At 37.8% G+C, this 21,332-nt stretch overlaps 1 long non-coding RNA gene across 1 annotated transcript in view; it reads left to right on the top strand.

Moving 5' to 3' along the window:
• The window catches only part of LOC123615977 (uncharacterized), a 257,366-nt gene that overhangs the window by 154,615 nt on the left and 81,419 nt on the right, over window positions 1-21,332 (top strand). The window contains exon 3 of the long non-coding RNA XR_006723833.2: window positions 11,510-11,590. This is a non-coding gene — a long non-coding RNA (uncharacterized LOC123615977). The remainder of the gene's footprint in view (window positions 1-11,509; window positions 11,591-21,332) is intronic.

Genomic DNA, 21,332 nt, shown 5'->3' with positions numbered 1-21,332 from the left:
CCTGGCATTATATGAATGACAGCTGAGGATTAGAACCACAAAGAAGAATTTGTATTATCACAGGTGACAGTATGACTAATTGGAGAGGTTGCTTATTACAGAATTGGTCAGTTTCTGTTTCAGCTACACTCAGGATCCAAGAGCTGCAGAAAATGAATACACAGCACACGGTGTTTTCTTAGAGGAACTAAATGAAGATGGGAGGGAGTAGGGAAGAAGTCTTGCTGAGGGTGTAACGACTCACAGCAGGCTGGAGATGTGTGCTGCTGAGAAGATGCTCACAGCACAGTTTCAAAGTTGCAGAGGAAATAAGAGATAACAGAACCTTAAGATAGATTTTTATGTCATTTTTCTAACAACACTCGACCACAGCTTTTTTTGGAAGTACAAAAAATCCAATGGATTTGGGTTTCATTGTGATATGTATCACTGCTTCTAGATAATAATATGCCGTCAGGCATCTTGGCTGCATATTTTAGGAAGACAGCCGTGCAGACGGTAAGTATCTGTGCCTCAGTCAGAATAGTCAGAGACTTCACATCTTTCAAAAGGGGTTTGCCAAAGGCTTCCCCAAGCGGTACACACTGCTGCTTTGCCTCTCCTTTATGCCTTATTGAGTCTATTAGAAGACAAACACGTCTCTCAGTCATCAGACTTCTTGCTGACAACACCTGTCAGTCTGTCACTCCACTTCAGAGGGAAATACTGTAGGGTGTCATTTAGCAGAATTAGAAAGAAAACAGAAAGAAACATATCTGAGATAATTATTCTCACAAAAGGAATGATACAACTGTTTTTATTTGAAAATAAGTTCAATGATTACTTTGGAAGTAAAGCTTGGGATGATTTTGCCATAAATACTGATCACTGGTATTAGAAATCATTGTGGGTTCTCAGATATAGTCAAGAAAGGTAAAAAAAAAAAATCAGGAAGTGTGGACCAATAACTGAATATATATCCTTCTTCAAAATCCACTTATATTGAAAGGCCAGAATTCTTATATAAATTTTTATAGAGCTAGAATACTAAATATTTGAGCATGAAAACATTTTAGGAAAGTATTTGACTTCAGGAAAACTTTGAAAATTAATCTTATATAGCAATTTAGAGCTTACTAAGTAATAGATATAGCCAAGGGTGACAATTTTTAAAACAGTGTTTTTAGAGACTCTTAGTTTGGGATTTTTATTGGCTCATCTTTTATTTATTCAGTAAATAGTATTATCAATATCATTCATAAATAAGAAAGAGATTACTTTTAAAAAGTATGAAGTTGAGTTTCTCTTCATTTTTTTATAACTACTTTCCTTAAAACCAAACCATCATATAATCAGACAGCTTTAATGTCAAGACACACACGCAGATATTTTAAGCTGCTGTGTTTAATTCTTGATGCTTTCCTTTGTTTTGTTGGTATAGTCAGTTTTACTTTTTATGAATCTGTGGATTAGGAAATATTGTTTTTTCCACACATGACAAGCAGCTCCTCTGTGAGCCATGGAGGGAGGGATAGATCACACTGGGATTTCTCCACTTATATCCATGATGAAGTTTTTTTTTTTTTTTCTTTTTTTCTAGTTTCTGTGTCACATTTTTCTTGATGGTAGAGAGATCAACCATGACCTCCACAGGTTAAAGAAAAATGTAAAGTAATGAAAATGAAATGAAAACTATGAGATATGTCTTTTTGAAATGAACATAACAGAGTCTTTCTCATAAAACTTATTAGCTATGGTTTTACTATTTGCTATTAGGATTATACTTACAGCAAAGTAGATTAAATACCTCTATTAAATATAGAGGTATCCTACAAAAATCATTCTCTTAACTCTTACTATTTCCAACAGCAGAAAATAATGCCCAGATTGTGTTAAATTAAGTTTTTTATGCTTTTTTGATCACAAATGACTGTTAGTTTTATCTAAGCTTATGTAAGAATATGTTTCTGAAGTTTGGTGTGCTTTTATTTATGAATGTATCTATACATGTGTATATATGGATGGGTATCTGTGTATCTGTGTCTGTATCTCCTTTTAATCTGTTGATTTTGTTGTTGTTAAGGAACTTTCTGCAAGATAAGTATAATAATGACAGTAAACAGTTTTCAAATCATGTAAGGCATGAGATTCCCTAAGGTTGCTCTCTATCTCCTTCAGTAAAACAGTACTGGTCAAAAGGAATGCCTTCAATTATTTTCTGGGGGAAATGTTTCTAAATCTAAAGTTGCCCACTTGTCCTCAAAGTACAGCTTTAATGACATTCTTCAAAATCAAATCCATCACCATATTACCTTACTTGAAAATACCTTTCAACAGGGAATGACTTTAATTGAAGAAAAATAAATTAATCCTTAAAAAAGCTCAAAATCAATGAATCAGAAAGCAGAATCATGGGAAAACGATATAAGAAGTTGCCTTTAAAAAATACTCCACCTAATTCTAATATATACGGTATTTAAGAATCACTACTCTAAGACTTGCTTTTATTTTTAATGTAAACTTCATGTCAGATGTGCTTTTTGAAGGTAGCTAGTTCATTCAAGAATGAATTTTTATACTCACATCTTTATTTCATCTGATTATTTTTTCTTCTAGTTTTATTTTTTGTTCTATTTCAAATAATAATAGCTGTTTTTTTTTCTATAGCCATTTTCCTGTAGTTGCTTTTCTGAAAACAGTCAATTTGCTTAAGTTCCTATAGGCACTCATTTCTAGAAAGCCATCTTTCATTATTTTTCTTTTCCTAATCTCTCCCTAGAAATTACTTCTAGACTTTTCACAGCTCTGTCTTTGAGTGTATACATGGTGACTGGGCTGGGGATGTGTAGAGATCGTGGCATGATGAAGGTGCTCATGAGAGCCTTAAGCTGAAACCCCAGGTACCTACCTACTCTCACCCATTATTCCAAGTACCGGCCACTGATCCAGATCATCTGGATATTGATGTGAGTAGCCTCAGCTGCTCCCTGACATTGCAGAAAGTGGCACATCTGTTTATAACCCTCCACATCACTTATTTGAAGGTGACTTTTGTAAGATGCTTTGGAGGTGATGAGGTACACTTTCATTAACATCTTGCAAAATATACATCTAGGAAGATGAATGATAAACTTGTGAAAATTTGAAGTCTACCTTATGGCATAAAGTTTTAGAGGTACCAAGATACGAGTCAATCACCAGCTTTCACACTAACATTTTTCCCAAGAAGTTTACTTAACATGTTGGAAAACCATAAAATAGTGGAATACATAAGTAATTATTATTATTACAAATTATTAATATTTTTTTGCTAAGAGATACTTTTGAAAAGTATTTATTACAATGAGATAACTACTGTGACCTATTTACCTTAGGAAAGGGCTAGGGTAATTATGTTTAATACTTCATATAAAATGAACATAGCACATAGACTCTGATTATTTCAAACGATTTAAATTACTTGACAGTATAAGTACCTAAAATTTTGATTTTTATTTCCACTTTCTTTAGTACCTTTGGTCATGTTACTCACTCAGTGTGTAGCAGGTAGCATCTTATGGGATTGATGCTGAAATTGAGATTTTAAAATAATCTGGAATAAGAAATATGCATATATGATGTCAAGCATGAGGAAAATGTGGCAAGAGAGATTAATTCACTTTTCATTTGCTGGAAGATTTTACCTATTTCTCTTCTGACAAATAATTTTATTTTTTATGATTCTTATGACCCTAGGCATATTTTTAAGTCAATCATTAAGAGTGAAGTTTGTAAAAAGTGATTGTGTCTTAGGAGAAAATATGAAAAATGTACATTATCTTCATATATATCTTTCAGAACAAGCAGCAGAAAAAGAGATGAGGCTGTCAGAGAAACAAAATATGAACTGAACATGACTTTTAAGCAGAACTTTGGAGAAAGACTCAGTGCATAGTAAGCAGGGAGAGCTTAGTGATCATATTTCTGTTCAGTGACAGTAGTAAAATAGAATTCAAATTATGAAATCTATTTTTAAGAAAAACATAACTTTTTCCCCCCAAAATTATAGGCAATAGAGTTGGACTTCACATGGAGGCTATTTGACAGATGGTCAAGGGAAAACACCTGCATCTGTCAGTTGATTTTATCAACTCCAACACCTTCTTAAAAATTCAGACATTTTAACCCATAAAATTCAAATTTTATAATTCCAAAAGGAAAAATTACATACTCTAATTGTAATTAAAAACTGCTTTAAAACTTTTCTTGAAATTGCTATAACCTAAGAATGGATCTTTGAACTGAAAGTAACTGCTCTTGTCTGCAGAAATGCATCAGATCATCTCCTTGAGAAATGGTTTAAAATGTTTATCTAGAAATCTACTAAACCCAGAGGTTTACAAGTATTAGACAGAAGTCCTTTAAAGCTACCTCCAGTGGTTTAATGGAGGGAACTGTTGTGAAGGAATGTATTCCCAGTACTAAACTTGATCTAAATCAGGTTATGACAGTTTTTTGAACTGCTACACACCCAGTACTGCTACATACCCAGACATTTTATAGTAATACAGCTTCATGGAGCAAGTGGTGATGAGGGGACTTGTGATCTGGTGGCTGCAGAAAAGAGTGAAGACAGTGAAACCATGTGCCTTATCTAACAGTACTAAACTTCCTGCTGTAAGGTGAACTAGGTATCATAATGAGGTTCCTACGATATAAAGGGTAATACATTATACAGTGAGGAAACATTGTAATTAAAAACACATTAAACCAGAGTATAATCTTGAGAAGGTTGATGCTATAAAGTCTGCACCAACCTCAAATTCTTTGTTATACACATATACCCCAGTATGTCTGACCCCTGGACCCTAGCACATGAAGAAATGCCCCTATTTCCAATGGGATAATGCTTACTTATTCCTATGGCTTAGTTCATATGACTTCTAGGGGACTTATCCTTTTATGACCCCCTCCTCCCTCCTTGGACTGGAGAACACCATTATTTTTTTCTGCACTTCAGGTCTCCTACCCTGTACTGTAAGTAGTGTGAAGGCAGGTATCTTGTTTACATTTCTATCCTCAGTATCTCGCTGAGCACCAGGCACACAATTAATGTCCAAAGAATGTCCACAGAAGGAGGGAGAGAATGAACAGAGGGAAGTTGCTTCCCTGGCCTGCACTCTAGGGATGAGACACCATCCCAGTCCGTCCAGGTCGGAGAGGTGCTTGCAACTATTGAGGGAAATTCAAAGCATGTGTCACGCTTCTGTAACATACATAAATCTTCCTGCTCTAGGCTTTTTGTTTTTGTTTTTCTTTAAATTCACTTGACAGCTTTGGATTTAGTTTTGCCAATTTGAATGGGAAGAGGAGGGCAGATGTGGGTGCCACTGTCAGGAGAAGCTGCCACTTGCCTTGATAGAATCATATCCAGAGGCAAGACAGACAGCATAAGACAAGCACATCTTTTCTCTCAGTTTTCAAGTGTACAGTTATACGATTTCATCTTTTTGTGTTAGAAGCTTCAGAAGTGCAGACACTTTTTCCCTTGCAGAGTTGGGGTCAGGGTGAAGAAGGATTCTAAACCAATCAATAACAGCATACAAGCCCGGGCATGTTCGTGATGGCTTTCATTTGCTGTTTCTTTACTGCATCACACTAGGCCGTCAGACATCCAGTGTGTTGCATTGACAGGCCTTTTGAATAGAAATGACTTAAATTGAATCACATTCCCTTCCCCCAACCTTGTAGCAGTTGCAAAAGAAATGTATTTGATTGTGTGTTTGTTTATGAATAGAGAGACAGAAGCAAGAGCAAGAGAGGGTGAGAGAAAGAGCTTTCTCACTTTTCCTAATAAAGAAATCTGGCTACCAAAAAAATGATCAATTATGTGATCAAAGTCTTTAGTAGCTCTATAGATTTGAATGCCCTCCAAAGTGTCTTGTCCTCAGAGGCAATGGATGAACCCAAAGAGTATGGAAAAAGGAAAAGCAGAATAGTTGATGGTATGATTATAAAGATGCATGATTTGTTTTTATTGCAATATTGAGCTGCCACCAGACTTGTCACGGCTTTCAAAGACCCCATGTCAAATAGAGACCTGAAGTTGCTGTGTCCCTCAGACTCGTCCCTCATCCACTACACTGTTTGTAGTCTGTAGTGTGTTGAATAGACCACATAGCAGTGCCTGTGCCTTGGCACCTAAATTGTAAATGGCTTTTTTTTTTTTCTTTAAGACTGGTGTACCGTAGATCCTGCAGTTGTGAGACAGTGCTCTTCATCTGTGCTCTCACGATCTCACCCTCAACCCCCTAAAAAGAAGAGAAAGAAACAGGAAGATTGTACAAATGCGGATGGGAAAGGGGAGGCGGGCATGTCTTGTATGAGATGAGAATGTTACCAGGACTGCCTCAGGAGTCTTGCATATCACTAACACTGCTACGCTGGCCACAGTCTCCAGTGTAGACAGTGGACTGTGTGAGCCAAAACAGCCAACCCCAATGGAAGGCCATTTTGTAACAGGGCAAAGTAATACTGAGAGGCCCTAGGGCAGCCGAGCCACCAAACTTAACTCCAGGGTTCAGAATCTGAGATATTTAGCAGAAGAACCTAATAGAGCACTTCGCTTAATTAATTGTTAGAAGGAAACTGAACAAAACCACTATGAATATTCACATTCTGTAAGTTAAACTACACACGAGTCATATAAGCATATTATATTTATTGAAATGCTGCAATGTTTTAACTGAAGTAATTTTTTTTGTTTATTAAAGAACACATCATTTTTTTGTTTGTTTGTTTGCCATAGTTGTTGACAGCTGGGTCGAAAGTCTGGTTTTAACAGATGCAACCAACTCTAATTAGCTAATTAATTTCAGTAAGCTTTGAGTTATTGCCTTTCTGAGCCTCAGATGCTGTGGGGATCGAATCAGATCATTTTTGTAACACTCAGTTAAATGGGAGACCTATAATAAGTGCTCAGTAAAAAGAACTATGAAAAATAATATTACTTGGTAAGTCTTTAAACAAAAGGATAAAACTAGATACCATATCATTACTATATTTTAGAAGAGATTAATTAATTCAAGTAGTAATAATCTACATGAGTCTTATGTCTACCAACAGGTTCCAGTACCAAGAGCAGAATTAGGCTGTTTGGAAATTCATCAAGTACTGTTTATTTCTTGATGCACAAAAAATGTCAAAAATAATCTCAAGAATATATTTGCTTCTCTTTAGAATGGTTCCTTTTTATGGCACCTCCAAGGACTATGTTATAAACAAAAAGAATGCTGTTTCAGAGTTTAAATGTTATAAATTTTGGATAGAATAAAAGAGTAAGACAATATACTTTTTGAGTGGAAGAATCTTATACATGTTCATTATTTTTGTGATCTTTTTCAGGAAGAAAAATAAGTATTCAACTGATTCCTTTTGGGTATTTTAGCCTTGTATTTGGACACCAGTCTACTCTTGATTATCTAAGACTCTCTCAGATCACTGACCCCCACATCAGGCTCTCCTGGAATTCTGTTTGATTTCACATTCCCTATAACCTAGTGCCTCTATTTTAGTAACTGTTTTTCTTTCATCATGGTTGAGATTATATGAGAGAGATGTTTTCCCATTCCAGGTGGTTGACTGTGTTTTGCGGTATAATTTCATGGTTTCTGTTACTTGCTACACTTTAAAAATACAGTATAGATTCTTTATTTTTAAAATTTCCTACCTATACATTATTAACTCAAGGAATGATAATACCAAGTCAATGACAACCCTGTGTGCTGTTAGCATCGTGGCATTGTCAGCATGACAAGTACTAGAAAATGTCTTGCCAGTCCCATGAGACAGCTTCTGAAAGCTGTCAGGCTAAATGCAGGAAACCATTTTGCTTGTTGTACGGAACTCCTGTGATCGCTGACTGTGCACTGGCAGAATAGTGTGTGCTGGCACTGGCCTTCCCTCCTGGGGACAATGCTTTGAGCATTGCTGCCATTTAAATTCTTGAAATAGAATGGATCAGTTCCAAGTAGCATGATTGGTACAGGCAGTACAAGTTTATTAGAGAGATTAGGGTTTGCCCTTGAAAGAACTAAAGAACTCTTGCTTAAGTCTGAAACAATCTTTAATTTTGGGTGAGAGAATGAGGTCTATAGCATCCGTTCATGCTGATGGTTCTGTAACAACAAGAGGCAGAATGCGGGAGCATGCATGCAGAATCTATGACGCAAACTTCCCAAATGAAGCTTAACGTGATGTCGTTAACTAAATGAGACAAAGCCAGATATATATTTCTATTAACATGTTCATGTTTGAGCATTTTAATGTCAAGAGTTTTACATGCATTTGATATATCTCTATTATGTGAAAACTCTCATGAATCTTGCTAACATTAAAAAAAATCTATATTGAGATGCTTTCTTTCGGCACCAGATGGCACTTTAACTTCAGAGATCCAATGTAATCTCAGTGAGCTTTCTCATTGCAAATGAAAACATGCAGTAGCTCATGCTCTGAAAACGGAAATCAGAGCTAGAAACAGGCAAGGAAAAGCAGAGAACAGTTTTGCGATAGGGAAAGTGTGTTATGATGCAGGCGAGTGTATGTTGCAGAGGATACGTTCGGGGCAGGGCAATGGGTGCAGTTATCTTTTGTTTAATGAGCTTGAAAATGGAAAGATAAGTTAATGTTATTTTACATATGAACAAAGAGCACTTCTGGAAATTTTTTTTTAAACCCATACAGTCCCTCATTGATGCAATTTTCTTGAAACATGCCTAGATATTTTATTGAGAATCAAAAAATCCAGTTATCTTGTTTGTATTATGGTACCCAATCAATTATTTGTAGTATTAGTGCTGCCACTCTTGCTGTTGCTACTCTCGGGTGTGCATGTTATGTTTTCTTTTTACAAGGAGTGACAATTTTGGTTCCTAGTTGATTCCTCTGGGAGTTGACTGTTCTCATTTACATACATGTAATGTTTCTGTATCAGTGCACCCTGTTACTGTATATCTTCATTGTCTAGTGCTATTCAGGCATCCTCTTGGGAAGCAGCATCGAGTGATGCTGAATTTAAGATGCATGAACTTGTCAGAGTCACTCTTGCCCTTCTTACTTTCATAGTTAGCTGAAAGCATTGTTAGCTCATGGCATTCCTTGTTTCTCGTTTCACAGAAGGATTTCAGATGTGAGACTTAAAATATTTGGGACAAATTTATCCCATTCCTATGTACAATAATATCCCTTATAAATTATCCATTATTAAAAAGAAAATGGTAGAGCAAAAAAGTTTGAAAACCTAGTGTAATTATATTTTTAATAAAATGTGTCCATATTTTGCTTCATTGGTTTTAAGGAACAAAAAACGAAAGTGTAGTAGTGTCGCAGATTAAAATTATTTAAGGATGGATAATAATCACTGCAAAAATAGCATCATCTTTTCTTTATATAGTACATAAAACTTTCCTGGGCATGTTCATATGACTCTTTTCCTTTAAAAAAAAATCATGTCTTAAGTTATTAGTCCTTGATGAAAACATAAATTCATCCTTGCAAATTTAAGCAGAAAGTGGCTTATGTCATAATCTTTGTTAACACAAGGGCCCTGCAATAGCTGGGGAAGCCAGGCTGGGATGTTACACTCAGGACAAAGTCATCAGCAACAGTGCCCAATGTACTACAGGATGGACAGCAGCTGCTGCTAAGGACTGATCACTCTGTGGGCACAGGGAGCTACTCCAGAAGAAGCAGATACCTTTGCCATGCTGCATGCTAGAAGATGTTTCTCGCACACAACCATTACCTCATCATGCTCCCTCCAACATCTGCATTTCAAAAAGTCAGCTGGCATTGGTAAAACTCAGATCACATGACTGTAACCTAGCCGCAAGGGAATCTGGGATATACAGTATTTTTTTCTCTCCTGGAAAAGTAGGTACACAGTATGATGAGAACTGTACACAATATAGTGAGATGGTTCAAAATGTTTGGGGCAGCTATGAATTCCAGGTGGTTAAAAAAAGTTTTTATTTTTCTGTTGTTTCAGGTGAAAATAATTGGAGCTCAGAAATTTTGAGGTTCAAGTCTTATAAAGAAAACTAGATCAGCCCCATAATTGTTAATATACTCAGAATTCTAATGTTTTAATATTTAAATTATCTGCATTATTCAGATCTCTTGGGAAATCTCTGTAACCGAGCTTATTTCTATATATTAGAAATATTCATTTTAAAAATATGAAAACCCAGTTCCATTTTAGTAGAGATGTGCTCATTATGTATCCCTAAGGCTAGAAAAATTTCTGGCATGGAGGCGAAATCTGTTGGCTCCAGCACCAGCAAAAAATAATAAAAAATCAAACTTCTTGCCAAAACTCTTGCCTTGGTGTTTCACAAGGCAGTTTTATTTTAGGAAAATAATTATTTGATAGTAGATCTTGTATAGAGAAAAATACAGTAGCCTCAAGTAGGATATATTTATAATTCAAATACTCTCCCTCTCCAGTTATACTTATGGATTTTGGTTGATTATATCCAAATCTTAAGTTGTTACAATCGTCTTTCGTAGTTTCTTTTGTTCCCCTGTCCAGGGATGCTCACTCTTGTCTTCTCCTCCCTTCCTGGGCTTTGTCTGTGAAGTCAGTGCATTTTCTATTGCATTGTTTTATTCTGCCAGTGGTGGCTTCTATGACTAGTAGGAAGTCTGGGAGCTACTCATATGGTCAGTCATCATGCCTTCATTAAGTTATATAACCCTGTGTAGCGTCTTTTGTAGACACCTCTACTTCTGTTTATTCCTTAAATACTGAAGTTTTATCATTGGCAGGAACCCAATGCAACACATTTTGTGCAAAAAGGAAATGTTCTGATTTATGAAGCTGGGGAGGATGTGGGAGTAGCTCAGAATAAATAAAAGAGCCTTAAGGATTGGAACAAGGGTCTCGGTGCTACCCGAAAGCTTCTCTCCTGTCTCCACTTGAATTAATTTCATGTATGGTCTCTACCCGAATGGCAGAGAAAATGACTACTGGCAGTTACAGATTCATATCACTCAAGTAAACTGTCCTAGAGGGAAAAGAATGTCTTACTCTTGGGAAGCAGATTACCAACCACAGAAAACAATGAGATTGAACATATTGGGGCCAATTGCCAATGGACCAGTAACAATTAACCGCAGTTTGAGGCTCTCGACTTTTCTGAGTCTGTATCAAGTGAACATCCCTGTTGCCTAGGAAAACAAATACTATGACTAGCCATCCCACTAGGACCACAAAAAATGGAGGAAGTCTTCCCCAAAGATAGGGCTGTTGTTCAGAACACAGATGGGATGGGACCATCAGAAAGTTACCCAGTGATATGCCCAGTACTCTCTTCTCTTTCTGTAGACACTGACTTGACTCCTCACACAATGTTTCTTGTGAATTCCAAGTTGTGCCAGCCTGGGACAACAAATAATGTAATAAAAATAACGCAACTTTCAATGGCTTCAAGTCTCTGCCTGTCAGTGCAGCAAGTAGTTTACTGTTTTTCTTTTTTTTCTATACTTTCAGGAAGAGTTTATAAGCGGCAGAGAGAAACTATATGGGTTACAAAACCGAATACCAACTAAATGAAAGAAAACATCAGAAGTGGTAAGAATTACTTCTACTTCTGCTGCATTTCTTTAATGACTGTCTCCATGAACTTAAAGTCTATTTAGAGATAAACATTCCCTTTCTTACAAACACACGATTATATCAGGTCTCCTTCTTTATGCTCCCAAAGCACCAATTTTAATGATTATACCCAAGGAAAATGAAGAAAACTAAGAAGTTCTTAGTACTTGTTTTGATGTCTACCCCTCCCCTTTCCCACCTATCTGGCTGATCAACATAAGCATTGCATAAAACCAAGACCCCAAAATGAAGTTTAAAAAGTAGGTAATTCATCGTTATCCCTTGTCTGTAGTAGTGTGAAAGGCTTCTCGTGAAGGGATTTTATTAGATATGGTATCCTATAATGCAGAAATAGTGGATGAAACTTGCCATGGACACATTGTAAATGCTTAGATGTTGTAGAGTGAACATAAAACTTCATCTAGGACTATCCTGAAGAGGAGAGTCTGGGTGGCTCTCTGAAATGAACAGGAATCACCCATCAATTCCACATGACGAAGGGTCTGTGTGGCTTCAGTGCTTATGTTTGACGTGGAGATGATAGGTAGTCTCAGGTTACTCAAGGGGCAAAGCCTTTGGCTTTCACCCTCAGACTTTTTTAGGGGGCTAACCGGGAGAGGCTAAAAATACCCTTCCCATGCGCATTTACTAGATACATTATCCTATCAGTTCATCTGCACTTATCTACACCAGCTATTAAGACTCTTGTCCCAGACTTGGGGATTCCAAGGCATCAGTGTTCGGTGGTTGGTTTACATTTCACAAATATTGCTTAGCTCATGATTGAATCTAACTGTCCAATCATTTCTGTTCATTAGAAGAAACACATACATCATGAACTGACAGTAATTAATGAGGCACATCTTAGATTTAATTATTTCTATGATCATTTTTATTTCTTGACAATTTGGTATATAATCTTAAAGTAACATTTATAACCCTCTTATGCTCCTTGCCTGTGTGTCCTTATCTGTCACTAGCTAATAACACACATTTAAAAAACATTTGTATATAGGTAATGTATGTATATTTTTAGAAGATAAATATGTATTTAAAGTTTATGTGGTAAATAATAGCCTTATGTTAAAAAACAAGAGCAAGCTATTATGCCTTGTTTGCCATTAAATTCTTATGACTTAGCATAATATCTAGACTGTAGATTAGTAGGGTTTTACTAAATGTTTAGTAAATGAGTAAATGACGTATTTTTCATCACCAATAAGATCATGGGCACACTTAAAGTTAACCAGAGTAAGTTCTTTGTGTCCCTTTGTATTCTTTGGTTGGAAGAATACCACCTCTGTAGTCCTTTAAGTAGGTTGACATGAAAACATCTTTAAATTATTTTCCAAATGCATTATAATGATCGTTAGGACTTTTCAAAAACATTCTGGTTCTCCTTCTTTTGGGTGCATGCTAGAATTTCTCTTTCCTTTCCCCTTAGATATTCATAAAAGCATGAGACTTGTTTTGACAATAAAGATGAATGTCAGGGATATGTGTCGTTTCCAAGTGGTGTCATTAAAAGCCTGAACTTGATTTATCACATTTCTAAGTTAAAAATGAACTTTGTTATAGAAACAGTGAAAATGACATAACCAATCACTAGAGAATATTGATTAAAAAGATTCATTTATGAATAAGACTTAGAGAAATAGACTTTTTAGATACAGCTGGTATTAAACTCACAATCACAATTTGAAATTGCTAATGGACTCTTATTTTGTCTGCAGACGTGAGAACTTAGCTATTCTAAGGTCACAATAGCTTCTTCTTTAAGCTGTTAAATATTATGTTTACCATTTTAGAATAACCTAAAATTATTGCCAGATTATAGATGACCATTTCATTATATGTAATATGTATATTAGCTAGCACCTATAAAAGCTTGGTCTCTTGCTATAATTCCTTATATATATATAGCTTGTTTAGAAATTTTTTCTTGTTTTTGTTGTCTTTTTGCTTCTTTTCACCAAAGAGGGAAAAATAACATCTTTTACTCAGGATTCTTCTTCAGTTCTGTGGCTTTCACCTTCAATAAGAAAATATTATCTGTCCAAGTTTAAGCATAAGCAATTTCTACTGAATCCCTTCATTAAACTCTCTCTTAAGACTCTTTACAAATAAGTTAACATGTTATGTAATACATTCTTTCATAAAGAAGCCTGGTGATGTTCAGTCTACTTATTTTTAATTTCTATGATGGGATGTTTCAGGAAAGATTGTGGTAAAACCTACAAACTCACTCACCTTAAAGTGGGTCTGAAGAAAAGCTGTGATCCCAGAATTTTTCAAAACAACTTCTTGCCCAATATGTAGTTACAACAATTGTTCTTTCCATGTTACTTTATTTTTACATTTTTTATTGAGTAATAGTTATTTTACAATGTTGTGTCAAATTCTAGTGTAGAGCACAATTTTTCAGTCATACATGAACATATATATATTCATCGTCACATTTTTTTTTTCGCTATGAACTACCACAAGATCTTGTATATTTTTCCCTGTGCTATACAGTGTAATCTTGTTTATCTATTCTGCATTTTAAAATCCCAGTCTGTCCCTTCCCACCCACCGCCTTCTTGGCAACCACAAGTTTGTATTCTATGTCTATGAGTCTGTTTCTGCTTTGTATTTATGTTTTGTTTGGTTTTTTTGTTTTTATTTTTTTTTTAGATTCCTCATATAAGCGATCTCATATTATATTTTTCTTTCTCTTTCTGGCTTACTTCACTTTGAATGACATTCTCCAGGAACATCCATGTTGCTGCAAATAGCATTGTCAGTTTTTGTGGCTGAATAGTATTCCATCGTATAAATATACCACTTCTTCTTTATTCAGTAATCTGTTGATGGACATCTAGGCTGCTTCCATGTCTTGGCTATTGTAAATAGTGCTGCTATGAACATTGGGGTGCAGGTGTCATTTTGAAGTAGGGTTCCTTCTGGATATATGCCCAGGAGCAGGATTCCTGGGTCATTTGGTAAGTCTATTCCTAGTCTTTTGAGGAATCTCCATACTGTTTTCCACAGTGGCTTTCCTTGCTTCCCTCTCCCACTCTTAATGATTTAGATGTCTTCTTTTACAATTTTGTGTTTATTCTTTTTGTAATTCATGGCAGTTATCTCCTTTCCAGTTATGAGTTTCTCATTTTTGTAGCATCCTGCTTCTTTTCTATTTAGAGTAGACCTCTGAATATTTCTTTTAGCATGGGTTTAGTGTTGCTAAACTCTTGTAGTTTTTGCTTGTCTGTGAAGTTCTTTATCTCTCCTTCTATTCTAAAGGATAGCCTTGCTGGATAGAGTATCCTAGGCTGCATCTTTTTTCATTCGGAACTTTGAATATATCTTGCCACTCCCTTCTGGCCTGTAGCGTTTATGTAGAGAAATCAGCTGAGAGCCTTATGGGGGTTCCCTTGTAACTCACTCTTTGTTTTTCTCTTGCTGCCTTCAGTGTCATTTCTTTTTCCTTGACTCTGGCCATCTTGATTATGATATGTCTTGGTGTGGTTCTGTTTGGGTTCTTCCTGTTTGGGACCCTCTGAGCCTCCTGTACTTGGATATCTGTTTCTTTCTTTAGGTTTGGGAAGTTTTCAGTCATGATTTCTTCAAATATCTTTTTAACCCCCTTTGTTCTTTCTTCCCTTTCTGGAACCCCTATTATGTGTGGATTGGCACACTTTGTATTACCCCATAGGTCCCTTATATTGTTTTCATTGTTTTTTTGTTTTTCTCTCAGCTGTTCTGATTGGGTGCTTTCTGTTGTCCTGTCTTCTAGGTCACTTATGCGTTCCTCTGCATTATCTAGCTTGCTTTGTACAGCCTTTAGGTCAGCTCTCCTCTCAGCAAATAAGTTTACTAATTCTACTTGGTTCTTCTTTATAGCTTCTATTTCATTTTTGACATATTTTATATCTCTAAACACTTTCTTTTAATTCCTTCAGTACTTTGATCACTCCTTTTTTGAAATCTTGATCTAGTAGGCCATCGATGTCTGTTTCCTTGATCATGCTTTCAGGGGATTTCTCTTGATCTTTTAATTGGGAGTGGTTCCTCTGCTTCTTCATATTGCTCATATCTCTCTGGCACTGTGGCTTAAGGAGTATCAGTTATCTAATTCTCCTGGAGACGGTGTGCTCTTAATGATTTTATCGAGAGGTCTTTGTGTCTTTGCCCTGTTTCGCAAACTCAGCTTGCTGTTTCCAGAGGCCCTCTGTTGGCTCCCTCATCTGTGCTGCTCCCAGTGGCTGTTGGCTAGCAGGTCATGCCCCCTCCTAATACTGGGTCAGGAGCTGAGCTCTTACCCGGTGGGTAGGCGAGTCACTCCTCCTCCCGATGCCGCAGTCAGATGCTGTGCTGTGTAGGGGAGGGAGGCAGGTGGGCAATCGCACCCCATCCCAGCACCGTGGTCAGGTGCTGCATTCCTGCCAGGAAGGGATGTGACTGCCTGCCCTCTCCGGCACTGGTCACTCCGCTGCTCCGTGCAGCTGCCCGCTCTGCCTCAGGTTGACGCTCCGAAGGCGAAGGCAGACTCAGGGAAGACTGCAGAACAGCCCCGTCTCTGCTCCATGCCAAATCTCAGCTCCTTATTTGTCTTGGTGGCAGAAGTTCTCTGAGGTGCCAGGGCAGAAAGATCCTATCTGCCTCAGGATGTAAACAAGTCCTTGTCCTGCCTAGGAGGTTGCGGAGCCCCTGGATGCAGATTCAGGGCTCAGTCTGCCCCCCAGCCCAGGCACTGCACACAGGAGGAGATGGCGGCTGTGGCTGCGCCCCACCTCTCTTCTCACGAGATGCGCCAGTAATGGCGGTGCAGGTCTGAGGAGACAAAGGCTATGGCGCCCCTCCCCCCAGGGCACACTAGCCCTGTTGCTTTGCTTTTTTCGCAATTTATGGGGGACCGAGGTTGTTCTGCTCTGTATCCCCTCCCAGCCACGGCACACAGCACCCTGCAGTCCCCAGGGCTGCCTCAGTGCAGCCACCCCAGTCCTCCGCCTGGCTTGGGCAGCCTGTCCTGGCCCCAGCTGCCGGCTTGCATCTCAGGCTGGGTGTCGGGGGGACCCTTTGTGCCCATTTAACTCAGTTCTGTCAGTCAAGGGGTGCTTGGGGAAGATCTGAGCCTCGGAGGCTCCCCTTCTGTCCCTCTGACCTCTCCGTTGGAGGCGGGGGAACCCGTGAATGACTGCCAGTCCTCCTTTGCCAGTCCCTCCCCTGGGATCAGTCCCACTCTGTTTTGCTTTGTCTTCTTTCTTTCTTCTTCTTTCTTTTTTCCTTTTCTCCTACCATATTTTTGGTATCTTTGTCTTTTCAAAGAGGGCAATGTTCTGTCAGAGTTTGGCAGGTGCTCTGGTTGGCTGAGTAGGTCCGTAGATGTGAGTTTCGGTGTATTTGTGGGAGAAGGTGAGCTACAAGCATCCTTCTACTCTGCCATCTTGCCAACAAAAACACTTCCCATGTTAATTTTATGTTCCTGATTATACAAATCTAGAAGAAACTTTTTAATCTATTTCTGTCAACTTTATATGTATATACACACACACATACATATATATATATGTATACACACACACACACACAATTTGCTTCTCTCTGGCAGATAAGAATGAAGTTTATTTACTTTTCCAAGGCGACTTGACAAAACCTTTGCTCAATCCTGCCATACACTTTACTTCCTGTCCCCCTAACAACAAAGTCATAGACAGAGCCTAAAAACTGGGGCACAGTTTTAGCTGTTAAGTTTTTAAATGTTAATGTGATTTATTAAGATGAAACAATATCTTAGAGCAGGATTATAAAATTTAGAGAGCGACTGGGGACTGATCACCTTTACCATGTTTTGTTGGATAGTCCCCACGACCACGTCCAGGTCATGACTCATTAGGAGGACTTGTAAGACACAGCATGAAGTCATACTCATGGCTACAACTTACTACAGTGAAAGGACACAAAGCAAAATCAGCAAAAGGAAAAGGCACGTAGGGCAAAGTCCACAGGAAACCAGGCACAAGCCTCCAAGAGTCCTCTCCCAGTGGGGTCAGGCAGATGTGCTTAATTCCTCCAGAAGCAAGTCATGAGAACCTGTGTGAAGTGTCTTCTATCAGAGAAGACCATCAGAGACTCAGCACTGAAAGCTGAAAGTTTTAGTGGGTAAAGTAGGCACTTTTGGCCTAGCATGTACCAAAATTCCAAACTCCAGGAGGAAATTAAGTACCAATCTGAATCCCATTGTTTGTACAGTTTACACACAGTGAGACACTCTTATCATTTAGAGAACATTTCTTATCAGTGTGGGTGGCTGTTTACCAGTCATGTTCCCAGACACGGGCCAAGGCAGCCCTTCAAGCAGCCTTTTTAACAAGAACAGCCTCAGGCCTGTTGTTCCAACCCATCCAGCTCTTTTCTGGACACACATCCTGTCCCTTCACCTGCTTGCCACTCCCTTGATTTGTTCCCTGTTCTGTTTTAATCTATGGGTTTGTCCTAAATTATTACTTTTCTAATTGCTACCATCAACTTTTTTTTTTATTCTTAAAAGATACCTTCTAGGTACAGAGTTCCTTTTTGGGTGATGAGAATATTCTGGAATTAGCAGTGATGGCTGCACGACTTTGTGTCTATATTAAAACCCACTGAGTGGTACACCTGAAAAGGCAAAATTTTATGGTAGGTGAATTATATCTTAAACATTTTTTTAAAGACAGGTTTTCCTTCAGATCTAAAGGTTTCCTGGTTTGTTCGGTCGTGTGTTGTAACAGTGGTTTTCTTCTAACAACACCGTTATACTTTAGTTCCCCTGGTTTCAGACTCAGTGTTTTTCAGTCCAAAATATTTTGAGAGAAAAGTGTTCATAAAACGTTGACAGGAGAGGTACCTTGTTTTTGGTGTGTATTTTCACACGGGAAGTTTATGTACATTATTTAACTTTATCCCCCACAACCACTCTCTCTGTAAATTAGGCAATTGGAGGATCAAAATATATAATATTGCAACAGTTTGTTCAAAGGGCATGACTAGAAATTTGTCATTTAGAGAGAACTTCAGATTCTGATGTCAAAACAGGTCTCCAGCTTTGCACAGTTGTTTGAATTGCTTTGAAAAAGCAGTTTAGCATTCTCCCAGGTGGGTTCAAGGAACAGATTATTCAGGCTGGTGGAAACGACACATTATGCTCTGTCATTGCTCTGGTTATTAGTTGCTATATCACTCACTACCTCAAAACTTAGTGGCTTAAAATAACAACCTATTACATTATCTCATATTTTGTGGATCAGGCACCTGGGAAGGGCTGGCTGAATGACACTTCTCTCCACATGGCATGACAGAGTCAACTTGGTGCCATTCAGCTGACGGCTGGGCTGTTCTGGAAGGCTTCTGTCACTTTCACTCACATGCCTAGTATCTCAGTGGGGACAAAAGAAAGAGTTCCATTGAGCTCTCTTCCCTTTTTGTGTAGTTTTAGGACCTCTCCATCAGGGTACACAGACATTTGACATGGTAGACTTAAGCTCTAAAAGAACAAAACAGGAGTTGTCAGTCCTCTTAAAGGCCCAGCCAAGAGATCCATGGTGTTATTTGGGTCCGACTCTACCAGTCAAAGCAGTTCCAAGCAGCCTAGACTCAAGGGGAGAGGACAGCCATGACCTCGCAATGCAAGGAGTGTCAGAGAGTGTGTGATCATATTAACCCACCGCAATTACTCACAGACGATTTTGTGGCTTTGACTGTGCTTACCTTTGGGGTGGAATCTCAGTGTCTTGTTCTAGCTCCTCAGGCATTTCAGCAGCACCCTGAGACTTGATAGCCTAGGACTTTTCTACATCTCCTTGGTAAATAACAGGGTAAGATAACTTTAACTGCCTGAGAAATCCCCCTGCACAATTTCTAAAAAAAAAAAAAAAAAGAGAGAGAGAGAAAAGAAAAGAAACCTTTCAGATCCACCACTGCTGTCTTTTACTGTTTCACTCAAACAATTCTTACCAGGCATTCAGGCCAACCCTGAAGTAAAAATTTAGAATGAATAACTCAGTGATTTTTTTCCTTATTCCTGGGTTAAAAATTAAAGATTTATCAAAAATAAAATAAAATATACCTATTGTATCTAGGAGTTGCCATCTCTGTAGTGAGTGAGGGATTAGATTAACACATGACCTCTTCAGAGCCTTAGAATAGATGAGATAAAAGATGAGTATATTTTAAAGGTGTGAGGAAAGGGAAGTGCAGAGACTTAGAATCCATTAAAATGAGAGTTCCAGGTAAAAAAAGGAATGGAGAGCAAGACTGAAGTTCTCTGGTGTCCAGGTCAAGTATTTGTATTGAAAATTGTTCTGAAAAAGCAGTATTACAAAGAAAGACAAATTTCATTTATTTTACACTTTTAAGTACCACATTCTCTGGCTGTGGTCTAAGGTAATGTACTGTGACTGACTTTAAATATTTACATTCTCCAGTTTTCACACTTAGTAAATGGGAATATGACCTTTACTTCTGCCCTGTTTTGGGAGTTTTGAAAGCCTCAGAATCAATAGATATTATTGAGTCATTGATTTAATTGGTCTTTGACTATGAAATATTCTACATATCATTGAAATATTTCCCAGTTTTCATCAGTTATATCATTTAATTTATATATATTGAATACACTGTGGGCAAGGCCTTAAAAAATTAAGTTGAAATTGGAAATGTACAGTGACTGTAACTTAGTCACATAAATCGTTATCTTTCCCTTCTTTATCTTTCTTTCTTTCTAATTTACTTTTTTATTTTCAGAATAGAATTCGCCTTTAAAAAAAAGTCCTTGACCTTCTTCAAGAAGTTTCCTGTCCTTTGGAGAGACCCAGACTTCATGGCTGTTACCTGGGACTGTGAAATATGCAGTTGCCTAAGGTGCCAGAAATGCTGTCATGGAGTGTCTGTTGGCATTTAAAAATAAACATTGTGTCTGTCCGAACTAGTGGAAAAAATAGCTTCCCCTGCTGTACTTCCAGCTCTCTTCTCTGTTTGCTGTCCAGAAGCTCTGCCTGGGGTTGAAATGCTGAATGGTTCTCAGATACGTCTAAATGCATTCCTTGCTGTGAAGCAGGATGGAAGCTGGATGCTTCTCATGGCCTGCATTTCCTGGCAATGTTATTAACTTTTTCAACTTTTTCTCCCAAAGGCCAGGACAGAAAGTAAGCAAAGAAATAAAGCATATCTTTGGGCACGCAGCATACTGTAGCCTCGGTTTCCACCTCTCTCACTCTAACTCCTGATGACTCTATGACAAAGCAGTCTTTCTTTAAAAGTTCTCCTTGATGTTTATCCAAGTCTGACTTTACTCAGGTTCTATTGTAGGATCCTGCTTCGTGCTCTGTGTACCACTCTTCACAGTATTTTTATCACTTCTCTGTTCTGAATTCTTGGAGGCCACTGAGTTATTACTTCACATCAGTTTTTGGTAGTTGTTATCTGGAAAACAGAGATTGCGTTTTCCAAAGAACTTTACCGTGCATTTGAAAAAAATAGTTTCTGTGCTAAAAAATATGAATACTTTAAAAAGACAATTAAAAACCTCTTCACCATGAGAATTATATGTCCACTATGATAAGATAAAAATAATGGGCCAAGTGTTAAAGTTGTTAAAATCTACAAGTATGTGTAAGATCTAACGTCACTTTAATACAATGATAAATAATTGATGCTATGGAAGGTAAGGCTGAGGTCATTAAATGTCTAAGGACTCCAT

The sequence above is a fragment of the Camelus bactrianus genome, chromosome 1 (assembly GCF_048773025.1).
Source record: "Camelus bactrianus isolate YW-2024 breed Bactrian camel chromosome 1, ASM4877302v1, whole genome shotgun sequence".
In the NCBI taxonomy this organism is placed as follows: domain Eukaryota; kingdom Metazoa; phylum Chordata; class Mammalia; order Artiodactyla; family Camelidae; genus Camelus; species Camelus bactrianus.
The sequence above is the reverse complement of the archived record's forward strand: the minus strand, read 5'-3'. Positions and strand labels throughout refer to the sequence as shown.